This window comes from Heterodontus francisci, chromosome 21 (assembly GCF_036365525.1).
Source record: "Heterodontus francisci isolate sHetFra1 chromosome 21, sHetFra1.hap1, whole genome shotgun sequence".
Taxonomy (NCBI): Eukaryota; Metazoa; Chordata; class Chondrichthyes; order Heterodontiformes; family Heterodontidae; genus Heterodontus; species Heterodontus francisci.
In genome coordinates, this window is record NC_090391.1 from 58,992,291 (window position 1) to 59,007,594 (window position 15,304).

Sequence of the window (15,304 nt, forward strand, 5' to 3'; positions counted from 1 at the left end):
ACACTCCAGCTGGTATTAGTTGGGGGCTGGATTGAATTGTCTCTTTCCTGGTGTGTGAATGGGACTCAGTACCACTGCAGCTGGCATGAATAGAGGCCTGGATTGAATTGGCTCTTTCCTGGTGTGTGAGTTGTGCTCAGTAACAATCCAGCTGGTGTTGTTAGAGGCTGCAATAGAATTGGCTCTTTCCTGGTGTGTGAGTCGAGTCAGTGAGACTCCAGCTGGTATTAATGTGGGGCTGGATTGAATTGGCTCTTTCTTGGAGTGTGCATGGTGTTTGGTACCACACCAGCTCGTAGGAATAAAAGGCTGGATTGAAGTGGTTCTTTCCTGATGAGTGCGTGGAGCTCAGTATCACTCCAGCTGGTAATAATAGAGTCCTCTATTAAATTGGATTTTTCCTGGTGTTTGAGTGTGGTTCAGTAACACTCCAGCTGTTATTAGTAGAGTCCTGGATTGAATTGGCTCTTTCCTGGTGTTTGACAGACGATCAGTACCACTCCAGCTGGTTCTAATAGAGGCCTGGATTGAATTGGCTCTTTCCTGGTGTGTGAGTGGGGTCAGTGACACTCCAGCTGGTATTAATGTCGGCCTGGATTGAATTGGCCCTTTCCTGGCAGGTGAGTGGTACTCAGTACCACTCCATCAAGTATTAATAGCGTCCTGGATTGCATTGGCTCTTTCCTTGTGTGTGCATGGGGTTCAATACCTCTCCAGCTGGTAGTAATTGTGGGCTGGGTTGAATTAGCTCCAACAATGTGTGTGAGTGGCGCTCGGTACCACTTCAGCTGGTATAAAAAGAGTGTTGGATTGAATTGTCTCTTTCCTGGTGTGTGAGTGGAACTCAGTACCACTCCAGCTGGTATTAATAGAGTCCTGGAGAGAATTGTCTCTATCGTAGTGTTTGAGTGGGGTTCAGTAACACTCAAGCTGGTATGAATAGAGGCCTGGATTGGATTGGCTCTTTCCTGGTGTGTGATCCGGGTTCAGTACCTCTCCAGCTGGTATTAATAAAGTCCGGGATTAAAATGTCCCTTTTCGGGTCTTTGAGTTGGACTCAGTACCGCTTCAGCTGGTATTAATTAGGCCTGCATTGATGTGGCTCTTTCCTGCCGTGTGAGTGGGACACTGTGCCACTCCAGCTGGTATTAATATAGTCCTGTATAGAATTGGCTCTTTCGTGGTGTTTGAGTGGGGTTCAGTACCACTCCAGCTGCTATTCATAGAGGCTGGGATTGAATTATCTCTTTCGTGGCGAGTGAGTGGTGCTCAGTACCTCTCCAGCTGCTATTAATAGAGGCCGGGATTGAATTGTCTGTTTCCTGGTGTGCGACGTGGTACACTACCAATCCAGCCGGTATGGACAGAGGCCTGGATTGAATTGGCTCTTTCCTGGTGCGTGAGTAGGGTTCAGTACCACTCCAGCTGGTATTGATCGTGCCCAGGATTGAATTGGTTCTTTCCCGGTGTGTGAGACGGGTTCAGTACCAATCTAGCTGGTATTAATAGAGGCCTGGATTGAATTGGCTCTTTCCTGCTGTGTGAGTGGGGCTCAGTACCACTCCAGCTGGTATTTAAAGAGACCTGGATTGAACTGGCCCTTTCCTGGTGTTTGACTGAGATTCTGTACCACTCCAGATTGTACGAATAGAGGTCTGGATTGAATTGGCTCTTTCCTGGTGTGTGTGGGGGGCTCCATACCACTTCAACTGTTAGTTATATAGGCGTGGATTGAATTGGCTCCTTCCTGGTGTGTGAGTGGGACTCAGTACCGCTCCAGCTGGTGTTAATAGAGGCCTAGATTGAATTGGCTATTTCCTGGTGCGAGAGTGGGGTCAGTGACAATCCAGCTGGTATTAATGTGGTCTGGATTCAATTGGCTCTTTCCTGCCGCGTGAGTAGGGTTCAGTACCAATCCAGCTGGTAGTAATAAATTGCAGGAATGAATTGGCTCTTTCCTGGTGCGTGAGTGGAGATCAGTACCACGCTAACTGGTAATAAAAGAGTCCTGGATTGAATTGGCTCTTTCCTGTTGTGTGAGTGGAACTCAGTACCACTCCAGCTGGAGTCCTGGATAGAATTGGCTCATTCTTGGTGTGTGAGTGGGGTCAGTGATACTCAAGCTTGTATTAATATGGACCTGAATTGAATTGGATATTTCTTGGGGTGTGAAGGGGTTCAGTATCACTCCAGCTGGTACATAATAAAGGCTGGGATTGAATTGTCCCTTTCTTGGTGTTTGAGTGGGACTCAGCTCCGCTACAGCTCGTATTAATAGAAACCTGCATTGATTTGGCTTTATCCTGGTGTGTTCGTGTGCTCAGTACCACTCCAGCTGCTCTCAATCGATGCCATAATTGAATTGGCTCGTTCCTGCTCTGTGAGTAGGGTTTGGCACCACTCCAGCTGGTAGTGAAAGAAACCTGGTTTGACTCAGCTCTTCCGTGGCGTGTGAGTGGAGCTCAGTGCCACTTCAGTTGTTATTAATAGAGGCCGGGATTGAATTGACTACTTCCTGGTGTGTGAGGTGTTTCACTCCCGATCCAGCCGGGATGAACAGAGGCCTGGAATGCATTGGCTCTTTCCTGGTGTGTGGGTAGGGTTCAGCACCACTCCAGCTGATAGTTATAGAAACAAAAACAAGAAATGCTGGATTCACTCAGCAGGTCTGGCAGCATCTGTGGAAAGAGAAGCAGAGTTAACGTTTCGGGTCAGTGACCCTTCTTCGGAACTGACAAATATTAGAAAAGTCACAGACTGTAAACAAGTGAGGTGGGGGTTGGGCAAGAGATAACAAAGGAGAAGGTGCTGATTGGACCAGGCCACATAGCTGACCAAAAGGTCACGGAGAAAAGGCAAACAATATGTTAATGGTGTGTTGAAAGACAAAGCATTAGTACAGATTAGGTGTGAATATACTGAATATTGAACAGCAGCAAGCGCAAACCTGAAGAAAAACAACCTGAAAAAAACAGTGGGTAAGCAAACTGAACAAACTAAGATGAAATGAAATAAATGCAAAAAAAGATTGTAAAAAATGTAAAAAGGAATGTAAAAAAAAAAGAAAATAAAAGGAAGAAAAAATAACTAAAAATGACTAAAAATGAAAGTAAAGTGGGGGGCTGTCATGCTCTGAAATTATTGAACTCAATGTTCAGTCCGGCAGGCTGTAGTGTGCCTAATCGGTAGATGAGATGCTGTTCCTCGAGCTTGCGTTGATGTTCACTGGAACACTGCAGCAATCCCAGGACAGAGATGTGAGCATGAGAGCAGGGGGGTGTGTTGAAATGGCAAGCAACCGGAAGCTCAGGGTCCTGCTTGCGGACTGAGCGGAGATGTTCCGCAAAGCGGTCACCCAGTCTGCGCTTGGTCTCCCCAATGTAGAGGAGACCACACTGTGAGCAGCGAATACAGTATACTACATTGAAAGAAGTACAAGTAAATCGCTGCTTCACCTGAAAGGAGTGTTTGGGGCCTGGGATAGTGAGGAGAGAGGAGGTAAATGGGCAGGTATTACACCTCCTGCGATTGCAAGGGAAGGTGCCCTGGGACGGGGACGAGGTGGTGGGGGTAATGGAGGAGTGGACCAGGGTGTCGCGGAGGGAACGATCCCTTCGGAATGCTGACAGGGGAAGGGAGGGGAAGATGCGACTGGTAGTGGCATCACGCTGGAGGTGGCGAAAATGGCGGAGGATGATCCTTTGGATATGGAGGCTGGTGGGATGAAAAGTGAGGACAAGGGGAACCCTTTCACGGTTCTGGGAGGGAGCGGAAGGGGTGAGGGTATAGGTGCGGGGAATGGGTCGGACACGGTTGAGGGCCCTGTCAACCACAGTGGGGGGAAATCCTCGGTTGAGGAAAAATGAGGTCATATCAGAAGCACCGTCATGGAAGGTAGCATCATCAGAGCAGATGCGTCGGAGACAGAGAAACTGGGAGAATGGAATGGAGTCCTTACAGGAGGTAGGGTGTGAAGAAGTGTAGTCGAGGTAGCTGTGGGAGTCAGTGGGCTTATAATGGATATTGGTAGACAACTTATCCCCAGAGATGGAGACAGAGAGGTCGAGGAAGGGAAGGGAAGTGTCAGAGATGGACCATGTAAAGGTGAGAGAAGGGTGGAAATTGGAAGCAAAGTTGATAAAGTTTTCTCGTTCGGGGCGGGAGCAGGAAACGGCACCGATACAGTCATCAATGTACCGGAAAAAGAGTTGGGGGAGGGGGCCTGAGTAGGACTGGAACAAAGAATGCTCGACATATCCCACAAACAGACAGGCATAACTAGGACCCATGCGGGTACCCATAGCGACACCTTTTACTTGAAGGAAATGCATGGAGTTGAAGGAGAAGTTGTTCAATGTGAGAACAAGTTCAGCCAGGCGGAGGAGGCTGTTGGTGGAAGGGGACTGGTTGGGCCTCTGTTCCAGGAAGAAGCGGAGAGCCCTCAAACCATCCTGGTGGGGGATGGAGGTGTAGAGCGATTGGACGTCCATAGTGAAGAGGAGGCTGAACTTGTTCTCACATTGAACAACTTCTCCTTCAACCCCATGCATTTCCTTCAAGTAAAAGGTGTCGCTATGATTGAATTGGCTCTTTCCTGGTTTGTGACGTGGTTCACTACCAATCCAGCCGGTATTAACAGATGCCTGGATTGGGTTGGCTCTTTCCTGGTGTGAGTGGGGTCAGTGATACTCGGGCTGGTATTAATGTGGGCCTGGATTGAATTGGCTCTTTCCTGGTATGTGAGTTGGGTCAGTGATACTCCAGCTGGTATTAATGTGGGCCTGGATTGAATTGGCTCTTTCCTGGTGTTTGAGTGAGCTCAGTACCGCTCCAGCTGGTATTTGTAGATGTTTTGATTGAATAGACTCTTCACTGGTGTATGAGTGGGACTCAGTACCGCTGCATCTTGCATTAATAGAGGCCTGCATTGATTTGGCTCTTTCCTGGTGTGTTCGAGGTGCTCAGCACCACTCCAGCTGCTATTAATAGAGGCCTGGATTGAATTATCAATTTCCTTGTGTGTGAGTGGGGCACAGTACCAATCCAACTGGTAATAATGGAGGGCTGGATTGAATTGGCTCTTCCCTGGATTGTGAGTTGTGCTCAGTACCACTCCAGCTGGTATTAATAGTGCCCTGGATTGAATTTCTCTTTCCTGGTGTGTGAGTGGGGTCATTGACAATACAGCTGGTATTAATGTGGGTCTGGATTCAATTTGCCCTTTCATGCTGTGTGAGTGGGGTTCAGTTCCACTCCAGCTGGTAGTAATAGAAGGCTGGATTGAATTGCATCTTTCTTGGTGTGTGGGTGGAACTCAGTACCACTCCAGCTGGTATTAACTGAGGCTTGGTTTCCATCGACTCCTTCCTCGTGTGTGAGTTGGACTCAGTGCCACTTCAGCTGGTTTTAAGAGTCCCGGATTGAATTGGCTCTTTCCTGGTGTGTGAATGGGTGTTGATTCCATTCCAACTGGTATTAATAGAGGCCGGGATTGAATTGGCTCTTTCCTGGTGTGTGATTTGGAGTTAATTCCACTCCAACTGGTATTAATAGAGGCCTGGATAGAATTGGCTCTTTTCTGGTTTTTGAGTTGGGTTCAGTACCATTCCAGCTGCTGTTAATAGCGCCCTGGATTGAATTGCTTCTTTCCTGTTCTGTCATTGGGAATCAATGCCTCTCCACCTGGTATTAGTAGATGCCTGGAATGAATTGGCTCTTTTCTGGTTTGTGAGTCGTTCTCAGTACCACTCCAGCTGGAATGAATTGAGGCTTGGATTGCATTGGCTCTTTCGAGCGTGTGAGTTGGGTTCAGTTCCAATCCAGCTGCTGCTAATCGCGCCCTGGAGTGAACTGGTTATTTCCTTGTGTGCAAGTGGGACTAAATGCCTCTCCAGCTGGTATTAATAGAGGCCTGGATTGAGTTGGCTCTTTCATGGAGTGTGAGTGCAACTCAGTCCCAGTCCAGCTGATATTAGTGAAGAACTGGATTGAATTGGCTCTTTTCTGATCTGTGATTGGGAATTAATTCAACTCCAGCTGGTATTAATAGAGACTTGGATACAATTGGCTCTTTCCTGGGGTGTGAGTAGGAATTAATACAACTCCAGCTGGCATTAATATATGCCTGGATTCAAATGGCTCTTTCCTGAGGTGTGAGTGGTACTCAGTTCCACTCGAGCTGGTATTAATGGAGACCTGGATTTAATTTGCTCTTTCCTGGTGTGTGCGAGGGTTTCAGTAGCACTCCAAATGTTATTAATAGAGGCCCAATCCAGCTGGTATTAATTGATGCTGGGATTGAATTGGCTCATTCCTGTTGTGTGAGTTGCGTTCAGTACCACTCCAGCTGCGATTAATAGCGCCCTGGATTGAACTAGCTCTTTACTGGTGTGTGAGTGGGACTCACTACCACTCCAACTGGTATTTATAGAGGCCTGGATTGAAGCGGCTCTTTCCTGGTGTGCGACTAGGAGCCAGTACCACTCCAGATGGTATTAATAGATGTCTGGATTGAATTGTGTACTTACTGGTGTGTGAGTGGGGCTCAGTACCACTCCAGCAGGCATTAATAGAGGCCCGGATTGAATTGGCTCATTTCTGGTGTGTGTGTGTGGGACTCAGTACCACTCCAGCTGGTATGACTTGAGGCTTGGATTCCATTGGCTCCTTCCTCGTGTGTGAGTGGGACTTAGTGTCACTTCAGCTGGTATTAAGAGACCCGGACTGAACTGGCTGTTTCCTGGTGCGTGAATGGGAGTTAGTTGCACTCCAACTGGTATTAATAGAGACCGTGAATTAATTTGCTCTGTCCTGGTGCGTGAGTGGGAGTTAATTCCATCCCAACTGGTATTAATAGAGGTCTGGATAGAATTGGCACTTTTCTGGTTTGTGAGTGGGACTCAGTACCACTCCAGCTGGTATTAACTGCGGCTTAGAGTCAATTGGCTGCTTCCTGGTGTGTGAGTGGGGCTCAGTAGCACTCCAAATGTTATAAACAGAGGCCTGGATTGAATTGGTTCTTTCCTGATGTGTGAGTGGGAGTCAGTTCCACTCCAGCTGGATTTATTGGAGACGTGGATTTAATTGGCTCTTTCCCAGTGTGTGAGTGGGAGTTAATTCCACTTCAACAGGTATTAATAGAGGCCTGGATAGAAGAGGGTCTTTTCTGGTTTTTGTGCGGGGCTCAGTTGCACTCTAAATGTTATTAATAGAGGCCTTGATTGAAATGGCACTTCTCTGATGTGTGGGTTGGTTTAGTACCACTCCCGCTTCTATTAATAGCGCCCTGGATTGAACTGGCTCTTTACTGGTGTGTGAGTGGGACTCTGTGCCACTCCAGCTGGTATTAATGGAGGCCTGTATTGAATTGGCTCCTTTCTCATGTGTGAGTGGGACTCAGTACCACTCCACATGCGGTTAATAGCGCCCTGGATTTAACCGGCTCTTTACTGGTGTTTGAGTGGGAATCACTACCACTCCAGCTGGTATTAATGGAGACCTGGTTTGAATTGTCTCTTTCCTGTTGTGTGAGTGGGACTCAGTACCACTCCAGCTGGTATGAATCGAGGCCTGGATTGAATTGACTCTTACTTGATGTATGAGCGGGGCTCAGTACCATTCCAGCTGGTATTATTTGAGGCTTGGATTGAAATGGCCCTTGCCTGGTGTGGGAGTGGGAGTTTATTACACTGCAGCGGGTATTAACAGAAGCCTTGATTCAATTGGCTCTTTCCTGGTTTGTGAATTTGTCTCACTGCCACTCCAGCTGGTATTAATCGAGGCCTGGATTGAATTGGCTCTTTCCTGCTTTGTGAGTGGGTCTCAGTGCCACTCCAGATGCTATTAATAGAGGCCTGGATGGATTGGCACTTCCCTGGTGTGTGATTAGGTCTCAGTACCACTCCAGCTGGTATTATTTGAGGCTTGGATTGAAATGGCCCTTGCCTGGTGTGGGAGTGGGAATCGGTACTAATCCAAACGTTATTAATAGATGTTTGGATCGAATTGGCTCTTTCCGGTGAGTGAGTTGGGTTCAGTACCACTCCAGCTGGTATTAATAGAGGCCCGGATTGAATCGGCTCGTTCCTGGTTTGATAGTGGGAGTTAATTCCACTCCAGCTGGAATTATTAGATGCCTGGATTCAATTGGCTCTTTTCTGGTGTGTAAATGTGACTCAGTACCACACCAGCTGGTATTATTAGAGGCCAGGATTGATTTGGCTCCTTCCTGGTGTGTGAGTGAGAATCAGTACCAATCCAAACGATATTGATAGAGGCCTGGATCGAATTGGCTCTTTCTGGTGCATGAGTGGGGTTCAGTACCACACCAGCTGGTATTAATTGATGCTGGGATTGAATTGGCTCATTCCTGTTGTGTGAGTTACGTTCAGTACCACTCCACCTGCGATTAATAGCGCCCTGGATTGAACTGGCTCTTTACTGGCGTGTGAGTGGGACTCACTACCACTCCAACTGGTATTTGCAGAAGCCTGGATTGAAGTGGCTCTTTCCTTGTGTGTGACTGGGAGTCAGTACTACTCCAGCTGGTAATAATAGAGCCCTGGATTGATTTGGTGCTTTCCTGGTGTGTGAGTGGGAATCATTGCTAAACCAAACATTATTTCTCGATGCCTGATCGAATTGGCTCTTTTCTGGTGTGTACGTGGGACTCAGTACCACTCCAGCTGGTATTATTAGAGGCCTGGATTGAAGTGCCTCTGTCCTGGTGTGTGATTGGGAATTAATTCAACTCCAACTGATATTAATAGAGGCTTGGATACAATTGGCTCTTTCCTCGGGTGTGAGTGGGAATTGAGACAACTCCAGCTGGCATTAATAGAGGCCTGGATTCAAATGGCTCTTTCCTGAGGTGTGAGTGGTACTCAGTTCCACTCGAGCTAGTATTAATAGAGACCTGGATTTAACTTGTTCTTTCTTGGTCTGTGATGGGGCTCAGTACCAATCCAGCTGGTATTAATTGATCCCGGGATTGAATTGGCTCATTCCTGTTGTGTGAGTACCGTTCAGTACCACTCCAGCTGCTATTAATAGCGCCCTGGATTAAATTGGCTCTTTCCTGGTGTGTGAGTGGGACTCAGTACCACTCCAGCTGGTATTAATTGAGTTCTGGATTGAATTGGCTCCTTCCTGGTGTGTGAGTGGGGCTCTGTAGCACTCCAAATGTTATTAATAGAGACCTGGATTTAATTTGCTCTTTCCTGGTGCGCGAGTGGGAGTTAATTCCACTCCAGCTGGTATTAATAGAGGCCTCGATTGAATCGGCTCTTTCCTGGATTGTTAGTGGGAGTTAATTCCACTCCAGCTTGAATTATTAGATGCCTGGATTCAATTGGCTCATTTCTGGTGTGTAAGTGGGACTCAGTACCACTCCAGCTGATATCAACTGAGGCTTGGTTTCCATCGGCTCCTTCCTCATTTGTGAGTTGGACTCAGTGCCACTTCATCTGGTATTATTAGAGGCCTGGATAGAAGTGACTCTTTCCTGGTGTGTGAGTGGCACTGAGTGCCACTGCAGCCGGTATTAATGGAGGCCAGGATTGAAGTGACTCTTTCCTGGTGTGTGAGTGGGACTCAGTACCACTCCAGCTGGTATTATTAGATGCCTAGATTGAATTGGCTCTTTCCTGGTTCGTGAATGGGTGTTAATTCCATTCCAACTGGTATTAATAGAGGCCTGGATAGAATTGACTCTTTTCTGGTTTTTGAGTTGGGTTCAGTACCACTCTAGCGCCCTGGACTGAACCGGCTCTTTACTGGTGTGTGAGTGGGACTCACTGCCACTCCAACTGGTATTTATAGAGGCCTGAATTGCAGTGGTTCTTTCCTGGTGTGCGACTGGGAGGCAGTACTACTCCAGCTGGTATTAATAGAGCCCTGGATTGATTTGGTGCTTTCCTGGTGTGTGAGTGGGAATCATTACTAATCCAAACGTTATTAATCGATGCCTGGTTCCAATTGGCTCTTTTCTGGTGTGTAAGTGGGACTCAGTACCACTCCTGCTGGTACTTATAGAGGCCTGGATTGAAGTGACTCTTTCCTGGTGTGTGCGTGGTGCCCAGTGCCACTCTAGCTGGTATGAATAGAGGCCTGGTTTGAATTGTCTCTTTCCTGTTGTGTAAGTGGGACTCAGTAGATTTCCAAATGTTTTTAATCGAGGCCTGGATTGAATTGGCTCTTTCTTGTTATGTGAGTGGGAGTCAGTTTCAGTCAAGCTGGTATTAATAGAGGTCTGAATTGAATTGGATCCTTCCTGGTGTGTGAGTGGGACTCAGTACCACTCCAGCTGGTATTATTAGATGCCGAGATTGACTTGGCTCTTTCCTGGTGTGTGCGTGATACGCAATGCCTCTCCAGCTGGTATAAACTGTGGCTTGGATTCAATTGGCTTTTTCCTGGTGTGTGAGTGGGGCTCCGTAGCACTCCAAATGTTATTAATAGAGACCTGGATTGAATTGGCTCTTTTCTGGTGCGTGAGTGGAACTCTGTACCACTCCAGCTGCTATTAGTGGTGAACAGGATTGAATTGGCTCTTTTCTGGTTTGTGATTGGGAATTAATTCAACTACAACTGATATTAATAGAGGCTTGGATACAATTGGCTCTTTCCTGGGGGGTGTGTGGGACTCAGTACCACTCCAGCTGGAATTAATTGAGGCTTGGATTGCATTGGCTCTGTCTAGTGTGTGAGTTGGGTTCAGTACCACTCCAGCTGCTGCTAATAGCGCCCTGGTTTGAACTGGCGCTTTCCTGGTGTGTAAGTGGGACTCAGTGCCACTCCAGCTGGTATTAATAGAAGCCTGGATTAAATTTGTTCTTTCCTGTTGTTTGAGTGGGGCTTAGTGCCTCTCCACCTGGTATTAGTAGATGCCTGTATTGAATTGGCTCCTTCTTGTTGTGTGAATGGGACTCAGTAGAGCTGCAAATGTTACTAATCGGGGCCTGGATTGAATTGGCTCTTTCCTGGGGTGTGAGTGGGACTCCGTACCACTCCAGCTGGTATTAATTGTGGCTTGGATTGAATTGGCTTTTTCCTGGTGCGTGAGAGGGAGTTAATTTCACTGCAACTGGTCTGAATAGAGGAGTGGATTGAACTGGCTGTTTCTCGTTGTGTGAATGGGAGTCCGTCCTACTCCAGCAGGTATTAATAGAGGTCTGGATTGAATTGGATCCCTCCTGCTGAGTGATTGTGGCTCAGTACCACTCCTGCTGATATTAACAGATGTCTGGATTGAATTGGCTCTTTCCTGGTCTGTGAGTCGGGCTCAGTAGTCCTCCAAATGTTATTAAAATAGGCCTGGAATGAAATGGCTCTTTTCTGGTGTGTGAGTGGGGTTCAGTACCACTCCAACAGGTGTTAGTATAGGCTTGGAATGAATTGGCTCTTTCCAGGTGTGTGCGTTGAACTCATTCACACTCCAGCTGGTTATAATAGAGACCTGGATTGAATTGGCTCATTTCTGGTGTGTGAGTGGGAGTCAGTAACGCTCCAGCTGGTATTAATAGAGATCTGGATTGAATTGGCTCTTTCCTGGTGTATGGGTGAGTGTCAGTAACGCTCCAGCTGGTACTAATAGAGGTCTGGATTGAAATAGCTCTTTCTTGGTCTGTGAGTGGGACTCAGTACCTCTCCAGCTGGTATTAATCGAGGCCTGCATTGGATTGGCTCTTTCCTGGGGTATGAGTGTGAGTTAATTCAACCCCAGCTGGTATTAACAGAGGCTTGGATTCAATTGGCTCTTTCCTGGGGTGTGAGTGGGAACTAATTCAACTCCATTTGGTATTAATAAAGGCCTGGATTCAATTGGCTCTTTCTTGGGGTGTGGGTGGTACACGGTACCACTCGAGCGGGTATTAATAGAGACCTGGATTTAATTTGTTGTTTCCTGGACTTTGAATGGGGCTCAGTACCTGTTCAGTTGATATTAATTGATGCCGAGATTGAATTGGCTCATTCCTGGTGCATGAGTGGGAGTTAATTCCACTCCAACTGGTGTGAATAGAGGTGTGGTTTGAATTGACTCATTCCTGTTGTGTGATTGGGAATCAGTACCACTCCAGCTGGTATTAATAAAGGCCTGGATTGAATTGGCAATTTCCTGGTGTGTGAGTGGGACTCAATATCTCTCCAGCTGGTATTAATAGAGGTCTGGATTGAATTGGCTCTTGCCTGGTGTGTGAGTGGGCCTCAGTACCACTCCAGCTGGTATTAATAAAGGCCTGGATTGAATTGGCAATTTCCTGGTGTGTGAGTGGAACTCAATACCTCTCCAGCTGGTATTAATAGAGGTCTGGATTGAATTGGCTCTTTCCTGGTGTGTGAGTGGGCCTCAGTGCCACTCCAGCTGGTATTAATACAGACCTGGATTGAATTGGCTTTTTCCTGGTGTGAGAGTGGGACTCAATACCTCTCCAGCTGGTATTAATAGAGGTCTGGATTGAATTGGCTCTTTCCTGGTGTGTGAGTGGGCCTCAGTGCCACTCCAGCTGGTATTAATACAGGCCTGGATTTAATTGGCTCTTTCCTGGTTTGTGTGTGTGGCTCAGTACCACTCCAGCTGGTATTAATGGCGCCCTGGATTGAATTGGCTCTTTCCTTGTGTATGAGTGGGAGTCAGTAACGCTCCAGCTGATATTAATAGAGGTCTGTATTGAATTGGCTCTTCCCCAGTGTGTGAGTGGGCCTCAGTGCCACTCAAACTGGTATTCATACAGACCTGGATTGAATTGGCTCTTTCCTTGTGTGTGAGTGGGATTTAATTCAACTTCATCTGGTATTAATAGAGGGCTGGATTGATTTGGCTCCTTCCTGGTGTGTGAGTGGGACTCAGCGCCACTCCAGCTGGTATTAACAGAGGCCTTTATTGAATTGGCTCGAACTGGTATTACAGGAGGCCTGGATTGCATTGGCTCCTTCCTCATGTGTGACTGGGACTCAGGCCACTCCAGCTGTTATTAAGAGACCTGGGTTGTATTGGCTCTTTCCTGGTGCGTGAGTGGGAATTAATTCAACTCCAGCTGGTATGAATAGAGGCCTGGACAGAATTGGCCCTTTTCTGGTTTGTGGGTGGGGCTCAGTTGCACTACAAATGTTATTAATAGAGGTCTGGATTGAAATGGCTCTTTTCTGGTGTGTGAGTGGGATTCTGTCCCACTCCAGCTTGTATTAATATAGGCCTGGATTGAATTGGCTCTTTTCTTGTGTGTGAGTGGGGGTTAATTCCACTCCAGCTGGTACTAATAGCGGCCTGCATTCAATTGTTTCTTTCCCGGTGTGTGAATGGGACTCAATATCTCTCCAGCTGATATTAATAGAGATCTGGATTGAATTGGCTCTTTCCTTGTTTGTGAATGGGAGTCAGTGACGCTCCAGCTGGTATTAATACAGGCCTGTATTGAATTGGCTCTTTTCTGGTTTGTGAGTGGGACTCAGAACCACTCCATCTGGTATTAATAGTGGCCTGGCTTGAATTGGCTCCTTCCTGGTATGTGTGTGGGCCTCAGTACCAATCCAGCTGGTATTAATACAGACCTGGATTTAATTGGCTCTTTCCAGGTTTGTGTGTGTGGCTCAGTACCACTCCAGCTGGTATTAATGGCGCCCTGGATTGAATTGGCTCTTTCCTTGTGTATGAGTGGGAGTCAGTAACGCTCCAGCTGGTATTTATAGAGGTCTGTATTGAATTGGCTCTTCCCTGGTGTGTGAGTGGGCCTCAGTGCCACTCAAGCTGGTATTCATACAGACCTGGATTGAATTGGCTGTTCCCTTGTGTGTGAGTGGGATTTAATTCAACTTCATCTGGTATCACTAGAGGCGTGGAATGAATTGGCTCTTTTCTGGAGTGTGAGTGGGACTCAGGGCCACTCCAGCTGGTATTAAGAGAGCTGGGTTGAATTGGCTCGAACTGGTATTAAAGGAGTCCTGGATTGCATTGGCTCCTTCCTCATGTGTGACTGGGACTCAGGGCCACTCCAGCTGGTATTAAGAGAGCTGGGTTGAATTGGCTCTTTCCTGGAGTGTGAATGGGAATTCATTCAACTCCAGCTGGTATTTATAGAGGCCTGGATTGAATTGTCTCTTTCCTGGTATGTGAGTGGACCTCATTCCACTCCAGCTGGTTTTCACAAAGGGCATCTCGAACTGTCCCTTGCAGTGCGACCATTTCAAAAGCGATTCCATGCGGCTGTTTGTTATCACTTGCTCTGCGGCCATTTTAAATGACATTCCATGTGGCTGTTTGATGTCACCTGCACTGCGCCCATTTAAACAACATGTGCTGCGGACATTTTAAATGCCATTCCATGCGGCTGTTTGTTGTCACCTGCACTGCGTCAATTTTAAGCGACATGTGCTGCGGACATTTTAAATGCCATTCCATGCGGCTGTTTGTTTTCACCTGCACTGCGCCCATTTAAATGTCATGTGCTGCGGCCATGTTAAATGCCATTCCATACGGCTGTTTGATGTCACCTGCACTGCATCCATTATAAGCGAAATGTGCTGCGGCCATTTGAAATGCCATTCCATGCGGCTGTTTGTTTTCACCTGCACTGCGCCCATTTAAATGTCATGTGCTGCGGCCATGTTAAATGCCATTCCATACGGCTGTTTGATGTCACCTGCACTGCATCCATTATAAGCGAAATGTGCTGCGGCCATTTTAAATGATTTGTGGTTTGTTTGAAATGAGAGTAACCCACGGCGATCTTTTTCATTGTTTTCTCTCCATGGCAGTGAATGTAACAGGTTATAAATGAGAATAAAGATTTATAAAGGATAATAAATCATCGACAATCACAAAGGATTATAAAGATTTACAAAGTGTTAGAAAGAATTATGAACAATTTATAAAGGTTATAAAGGTCAGTAGATGTTAAGAAATGATCATCAAGGATAATCAATAATTATCAGCATTCATTTATATTAGAAAGGGATGATAAAAGAGTCCGAAAGATTCAGACCGTGCCCCCACTCCACATCACCCAGGATACAGACTACGCCCCCACTCCCCGTCACCATAGAAACAGACCACGCTTCCACTCTCCATCACTCTGGAAACAGACCCCGCCCCCACTCCCGGTCACCCTGGTAACAGACCCCGACCCCACTTCCCGTCACCCTGGTAAAAGAGCGCGCCCAAACTCCCCTTCACCCTGGTAACAGACCCCGACCTCAGACACCCTGCAAACAGACCCCGTCCCCTCTCCGTCAATAGAGGAACAGACCCCGCCCCCACACTCCATCTCCCTGGTAACAGACCCACCCCCACTCCCTGTCACCCTGGAAA